This window comes from Rattus norvegicus, chromosome 3 (genome assembly GCF_021556685.1).
Source record: "Rattus norvegicus strain SHRSP/BbbUtx chromosome 3, alternate assembly SHRSP_T2T, whole genome shotgun sequence".
In the NCBI taxonomy this organism is placed as follows: Eukaryota; Metazoa; Chordata; class Mammalia; order Rodentia; family Muridae; genus Rattus; species Rattus norvegicus.
Genome location: NC_141536.1, coordinates 145,313,355 through 145,321,721, shown reverse-complemented (window position 1 = coordinate 145,321,721; position 8,367 = coordinate 145,313,355).

The following is an 8,367-nucleotide window of genomic DNA, read 5'->3' as shown; positions in this document are numbered from 1 at the left end:
GACACCTCAGCGCGAGCGTCCTCCCGTGGGGGGAAGTGACGTAAGTTTCCGTCAGGCGCTAGGTAAGGTGAGCGAGAAGGGACAAGTGCGGCCAGAAGGCGGCCTGTACGCGAGGAGGCGCTGTGGAGACTGAGTGAGGCACAGCCCCTCTAAGGAAAGCCGAGATTTGACGGTTCGCTGCCCAGGGAGCAGCGACTCGTACCCTGGAGCGACAAGTAGAGGTGGCCTTGCATCCTGCTCCGCCTCCCGAGCCGTGTCCTTGGTCCCCGGAAGCCCTGGGCTGCCCCGCTGGAGTTACCTTCTGTGCTTTCCTCCTAAACCTACACGTTATTCACGACTTTATTCACGAAGTAAATTCATCCACCGCCATGACTATGGAAAAAAATAATAAAGTTCCCTCATCCGGCGATGGTGCAAGCCTATCTACCTGCTGGAGGATGGTGAGTCCCGGGTCACGTCAACCTGTCTCAACAGGAAAAAAATTCTGTGAAAGCTAACGTCTCATCTTGCTCAGCATTTTCTTCTGACAAATTTGAGCCTGAGATCTCAAGAGAAAAATTCTTTTCTAAGGATAAGGCAAGTTGGAACCAGTGGAGAACTCCGCTAGGGGAAGTGGAAAAATAGTAGGTGTCAGGATATCTACTGTGTGTTGGTAGCACGTCTCAGAATCTGTTTTGGACGGACAGAAGGAGCTGCACCCCCTGCGAACTTGTACGAAGACACATTCTAGTGCATGCTATGGCCTGTCTGCAATCCCAGCCCAGAGAGGAATTTTAGGCCGACCTGGCTGCATTCCAAGATCCTGCGCCACAGCTGACTTGGGTTACATAGCAAGGATGGTCTAGCATACCGAGCAAGAGATGCTGTCTTAAACGAACAAATGAGCAAAACTAATCACATGCTCTAGTTTGCGCTGCACAGAATGCGCAATGCTAAGCCAATAGATCAAGGGACATCACTTTTAAAAAGACAGATTTATATAGTATGTATACAGTGCTCTGCTTGCATGTATGTCTGCGTGCCAGAAGAGAGCACCAAATCACATTATAGATGGTTGTGAGTCACATGTGGGTTGCTGGGAATTGACCCCCAGACCTCAAGAAGAACAGAGAGTGTTCTTAATCTCTGAACCACCTCCCCAGCCTGGAACATCATTTTTATGCATTGAGTTTATAGAGGCAAAGTAATTTGCCTAGATTCACTGAGTTACTGCCTGGGTCTATTTGCCTCTAAGTCCATGTTCTTTTCTTTCTAAAAAGAATTATTTCATTCCACGGTATGGGGGGGGTTGCCTGGCTTGTGTGTCTGTGCACCACTTTTTGTGCCTACTGCCCAGGAGAGGGCGACATATCTCCTAGAACTGGGTTTCAGACAATTGTGAGTCATTCAGGGCTTGGAATTGGAATTCTTTTTTTTTTTTTTCTTTCTTTTTTTTTTTTTTTTTCGGAGCTGGGGACTGAACCCAGGGCCTTGCGCTTTCTAGGCAAGTGCTCTACCGCTGAGCTAAATCCCCAACCCCCGGAATTGGAATTCTTTTTTTTTTTTTTTTTTTAAAGATTTATTTATTTATTATATATAAGTACACTGTAGCTGTCTTCAGATACACCAGAAGAGGGCATCAGATCTCTTTACAGATGGTTGTGAGCCACCATGTGGTTGCTGGGAATTGAACTCATGACCTCTGGAAGAGCAGTCGGGCGCTCTTAACCGCTGAGCCATCTCTCCAGCCCCCTGGAATTGGAATTCTTAAGCCAAAATTCGTAAGCACTGTGACATCTCTCTCCGTACACCCAGTGTGTGTGTGTGTTTTAAATAGGATCTCGCTACATAGCCCCTGGCTGGCCTGGAATTCGCTATATAGACAGGCTAGTCTGAAATTCACAGTTTCAGCTGTGTCTTCTTCCTCAGGGTACTGAGATTAAAAGCATGCATCACCATGCCAGCCTGTGTGTGCTTTTAAAGGTTTGTTTTGCCGAGTGTGGTGGTCCACACCTTTAATTCCAGCACTCAGACTGAAGAAGCAGGTGCATCACTTTGAGTTTAAGGCCAGCCTGATCTTAGACAGTGAGTTCCAAGACAGCCAGGACTACATAGTGTTTCAAATCCCCCAAGTTTATTTTATTTATTTATGTGTGTATTTTCGACTGAGTATGTGCAGACATGTGCAGGTGTGCCCATGTGGCACACTCAGGACTGCCTGATCCTATTTGCAGTACCCAGCATTTGGAAGATGGAGTCAGGAGGACCAGCCTGAGTCGCAGAGTGACATTGAGTTCTTTTTCAGGTGGCACAGCTTTTAATCCAGTACCTGAGAGACAGAGGCAGGTGGATCTCTGTGAGTTTGAGGCCAGCCTAGTCTATATGTTCAAGACAGCCAGGACTGTATAAAGAAAAGAGAACCTGTTTCAAAAACAAAATAACAACAAAAAAAACCCAAACACAAAACACAACAAAAAGCCAGAACCTCTCTTTTATGTCAACAGTCACTAGTAGTTGGGTCTTCAGGTGTCTACTAACAAGGTTTCCCAGACTTTCCACCCCTGCCCCACCCCTCTTTTCTAAAATTTGAGACAGGATCTCACTGTATAGTTCCAGCTGGGCTGGAACCCTATGCGTAGACCAGGCTGGTCTCGAGTACACAGAGATCTGCCTGCCTCCTGGTCCCTATTCTTAGGATTGAAGGTGTGGTACTGCATACCTGGCTGGTTCCAGGACCTTTCCTGAGACAGGACCACCCTCCTAATGTATCCCCGATTAGCCTTGCACTCTTTATGTAGCCAAGCTGCCTCCTCTGTCGGCCTCCCAAGTGAAGGGATCCCAGAACTGCAGCAGCAGAACTGTTCCCTGTGGTTTTGATGGACATCTTCCTAACGGTCAGGAATGCTGAGTGTTTTTCCATGCGCACGCTGACCTCTTGTTTGTGTCTATGGAGAAAAGTCTGTTCAAGAGCTTTGCCTGTGTCTTGGTTTATTTGTAGTCTAGTTTTTCATTGTGAATATTAATACTCATATGTGCTTTTTTTCTTTTTTTCTTTCCTTTTTTAAAAAAGATTTATTTAATATATATGAGCATCCTGTCACTGACACACCAGAAGAGGGCATCAGATCTCATTACAGATGGTTGTGAGCCACCATGTGGTTGCTGGGTATTGAACTCATGACCTCTGGAAGAGCAGACAGTGTTGTGTTTTTTGGGGGGGTTTGTTTGTTTGTTTGTTTGTTTTTTAAGATTTATTTATTTATTTAATGTATGTGAGTTCACTCTTTCAGACCCTCCAGAAGAGGGCATCAGATCAGATCCCATTCCAGATGTTTGTGAGCCACATGTGGTTTACCATGTGGTGGCTAGGAATTGAACTTAGGACCTCTGAAAGAGCAGTCAGTGCTGTTAACCACTGAGCGGTCTCTCCAGCCTCAGACAGTGCTCTTAACTGCGAAGTCATCTCTCCAACACCCCAGATTTTCATTCCTTTTTTTTTTTTGGCTCTTGTTTTCGGAGCTGGGGACCAAACCCAGGGCCTTGCGCTTCCTAGGCACGCGCTCTACCACTGAGCTAAATCCCCAACCCCCATGATTTTCATTCTTAACCATTTTGTGGGTTTATTCTGTTGACAAAGTTGTTTATTTAGTAAAAGGTTTTTCTTTGATTTTGTCTGAGACAAAGTTCTGAGATGCAGACCAAGCTGACCTTAGAGCTGCCTCAATCGTTCTTCTCTTGCCTCCTGGGATTGTGCTACTGTATAGGCCAAACATCTTGTTCATTATGTTTTGAAACAGAAAAAGGGTGTCTCCCTGCATTGCCCAGTTTAGTCCTAAACTTCTAGGCTCAAGTGATCCATCCTCCTGCTCCAGTTTCCCAAGTGGCTGGGAGCACAGATAAATGACCTCAAAGTTGCTGAAGTCGGACTTTTCCATCTTTCCTTCTGCTACGCATCTTTGGTGTAAAATCCAATAAAGTCTTGGCAAATCATTAGTTTCATCAGGATTTCTTCTGTCCCTTCCCCAGACCCCCAGAGTTTCTTAGGCTGGCCTACTACCAGGGCATCCCTATGCCAAGCCGTCGCACTTCAGGAATTGCAGATGACATTTACATTCTTTTTTCCGATGTTAGTGAAACCCAGGGCCTAGCCCTGGCTATGCAGGCCCTCTGACACTGAGCTACAGTTTCCTAATCTACTTGGAAGTCATTTCTGTGTATGCATGAAAGCTTCAACTTCGTTCTTTTGCTTGTAGATTTTCTACCACCATCTGTTGAAACAACTATCAAGACCCTAGTCCCCTCCCAAAGTCTTTTCCGCATTGGCCTTGGGCCCTTCTTGAGAATTAATCTTCATGCATGTAAGGGCTCATTTATTTTAGGGTTTTCTGTCTACTTTATTGGTCGATATGTCTGTTTTCATGCCAGTGCCACTATTGGAACTTTGTAGGTTGGTTTTTGTTGGTTGTTTTGTTTTGTTTTGTTTTGTCTGTTTGGTTTGGTTTGGTTTTCCTGAGACAGGGTTTCTCTGTGTAGCCCTGGCTGTCCTGAAATTCATTTTGTAGCCAGGCTGGCCTCGAACTCAGATCCACCTGCCTCTGCCTCCCAAAGACATGTACCACCACCACCCAGCTTAACTGTAGTTTTTTTGAAAATGATTTCATACCTGTATAGAATGTATCTTGGTTATTTTCAGTCTCTTATTACCCTCCCTCATCTCATTCCCTCTGAACCTATTTTTCCCAGAAGTCCCCTCTGACTTCATGTTCATTTTTTCTAGCGTTTTGTGGTTTTTTTGTTTGTTTTGATGTGTATATTTTGCCTTCATGTTTGTATCTGTAGTACATTTGTATTTGGTGCCCATGGAAGCCTGAAGAGGTTGTACGATTCTCTCAGAACTAGAGGCGCGTTGTGATTGTGAGCAGCATGTGAGTGCAGCCTGTATTCTGTAAAGCTTGTAGACCATGCTGGCCTTGAACTCAGAGAGATTGGCCTGCCTCTGCCTGGAAAGTGCTGGGACTAAAAAGAGTTTAAATTTGGGTATGTCAAAGCATGCATATAGTCAGCTCATGGGAGTTCTCTCCTTCCATCGTGTGGGGCCAAAGTCAAGTGGTCAGACTTGGCAGCAAGCGCCTTCACCCGCTTAGCCACCTCGAAGGCCGTCTGTAGGGTCTCCTACCAGTCAGATTACATTATCTTGGAACACAGATTAATTCTGTTGTTTTGTTTTTAAATGAAGTAGGTTCTTATGTAGCCCAGTCTGGCCTTTACTTTGCTGTGTAGTCAAGGATGACCTTATATTTCAGATCCTCCTGCCTGGATATGCCAAGTGCTAGGATTATAGGCATTCACTATCAGACCTGGTTAGTTTTATGTAGTAATAGGACTTGAACCCAGGGTTTCCTGCCTGCAAATCCCCAGTGCAAGTATTATAGAATTACACCCGCACACCCAGCACACCCAGCCCAAAACTGCTCAGGTAGCTTTTACAGGAGAGGAAAACAAAAAACAAAAAACAAAAAACACCACTATTTGTGTTATAGATCGTGAAGTACAACTTTTTTTTTTAAGATTTTTTTTTTAAAGATTTATTTATTTATTATAAAAGGGCATCAGATCCCATTACAGATGGCTGTGAGCCACCATGTGGTTGCTGGGAATTGAACTCAGGACCTCTGGAAGTGCAGTCAGTGCTCTTAACCGCTGAGCCATCTCTCCAGCCCCTCAACTTTAATTCTTAAATTTATCAAAATTTTTTTCATAGGAGTCAGGCGAGTTTATGAAAGTTGGAAGGATCTGGGATCCTGCTGAGTAGCTCAGGTGATCAGCAGCTTAGAGGATAAGACCCACTGGAGCCCATCTGTGTGTCTGGTTTTCTCTGAGGCTGAGCTGGGTAAGCCCTAGCTTAGAAGGTGTGAGACTGACTTGTTCCCTTTCTGAATTCTCTAAGGCCTTCTTATCTTAGGAAGTGAGGAATCTGGCTGAATCCCAGGGCATCCATCTGGTTAAAATAAACATCGTGGGTGGTCTTAAGATGGCGCCTAAGGACTTGATGAGGTCAGGTTTGGAGGTGGAAGACAGATTTGGAAGTAGGGCACAATTTGTCTTTGTGAGGTGTAGGGTTTTTAGCAAGTCAAGCATGGCCGCAGCGACTTCCTTCTCACTAGAACGCCTGTGTCCCTGGCAGCTGCTTGCACTGGAGCTGGAGCTGAAGGTATGCTCTGCTGGCCTTAGATAAACCATGATGCACTGCAGAAACCTGACATGCTGTGGGGAAAGCCACTACCCAAGTTATACAGTGGATGAAGACAGGGAAGGAAGGTGTACTTGTGTAGCATGTACAGTTTTGGTTCAATCTATGATGTGGAGTCCAGGAATGGAAAGGTAGTGATTAAAGTGACAATCCCAGGAAGGTGACCTTCAGGTCACTATAGACTGCCGAGGGCTAAGAAGTCAAAAGATTCAGGGAAGAACTTTTTCCTTTTTTATTTTATGTGCATTAGTGTTTTGTCTGCATACATGTCTGTGTGAGGGTGGTGGATCCCCTAGAACTGGAGCTACAGGTGGGTGTGAACTGTCAGGTGGGTACTGGGAATTGAACTGGGATCCTCTGGAAGAACAGCCAATGCTCTTAACTGCTGAGCCATCTCCAGCCCAAGACCTGTTTTCCTTATCTTGTAACACACTGTTAAGGTTGGGAGGCTGGGGGCTAGCTCACTTGTAGTGTACCTTGTAGGTGGAAAAGTCTCTGGTTTGATTTTCTTCCCAACACACACACACACACACACAAAGAAAGAGACGGACTTGGGAGACTGATGCAGAAAGACCCTGATTTTGAGGCTAGCCTGGACTACATAGTGAGACTTTGTTCTAAAAACAAGAGGCATCAGTCACAGTCAACATGTAAATTCAAGCAAATTATCAACCCACAGCTTCTCAGGTTTTTTTTTTTTTGTTTGTTTGTTTTGGTTTTTTGAGACTGGGCCTTATGTATCTCAGGTAGCCTCCAACTCGGCTATAAAGCTGAACACCATCTTGAACTTAGAAATTTTTTTTAAAGTTACATGTGTGCATGTGGGAATACATGTGTGTCACACTATACATGGGAGGCCAAAGGACAATTTGTAGTAGTCAGCTCTCTTTGGGTTTTTTTGGTTGGTTGTTTTTGTCACGGGTCCTAGGAATGAACTCAGGTCGTCAGGCTCTGCAGCAGGCACATTCATTCATACACTGAGCCAGCTCAGGCTGGGCCTTGAACTTTTGATTCTCCTGACTCTATAGAAGTCCTGGGATTACAGGTTTGAGCTACAATGTCTGGTTTATCCTTCCAGAGTGGTGCCCAGGATTGAACCCAGGGCTTTGTGAATGTTAGGCAAATACTCTGTCAACAGGGCTGCGGCTTTAGCTCTCAAAGTTTCACTTTTAGTTCTCTGAAAGGTGAGGGTTCCATTTAGAGAAGCCTTTTTTTTTTTTTTTTAACAAAGTGGAACCCTCAAAACACTTCTCTTTTTTGGGGTATATCATGTTTTTATCATCATGACCATATTCCCTGAGAAATAGTTTAAAGGAATGAGGGTTTGCGTTAGCTCAAGGCTTGCCTGGAGGTTTAAGGTGGAGAAAAGGCGAGGCAGGGAAGGAAGGGAAACAGGAAAAGGATGGGATCTTCACAGGTTCTGCTTGGGCACACCCACCCAGTAACCACCTTAAGTGTCAATGCTTAATCTCTTCTCTGCCACACCCCCTAAATTATAAACTCATCCACTGACTAGTCGCCTAGAGCCCTTATATCCCAGAAAACAAGTCCCAAGCCCCTCCCTCCCCAAAGCCCATCAGTTTGCAATAGTTTCTTACCTACAGGGCCTTCAGGGGTCATTTCAGATCCAGACGGCAACACAGGGAATGTCACTTTTCAGACATCCTGCTGTGTAGCCTAGGCTAGCCCTGGAATCACTGATCCTCCTGCCTCTATTCCTGGAATACTGGACCTGCATATTAAGCCCAACAAAAGCAAACCTCTTCAGAGTTACCTATTCCTGTAAGTTCTGGGCCTAACTGTTGAGTTGTAGGGGACACTAACAGACCCTGGATGAATCCTAATAGGTACAGGAGGGTCAGGAGTTCAAGGCTAGACCACATGCTTACAGGAGACACTATCTCTCTCTCTCTCTCACACACACACACACACACACACACACACACACACACACACACACACACACACACAAATACAACAAATCAAGGCTGGGGAGGTGGCCTTAGCAGTTAGGAGCACTTGTTCCTTCTGCCAAGGACTTGAGTTTGGTCCCCAGAACCCACATGGTAGCTTGCAATTTCTGTAACTACAATTCTAGGGAATCTAACACCCTTTTCTGACTTCTGGTGTCTTTTAAA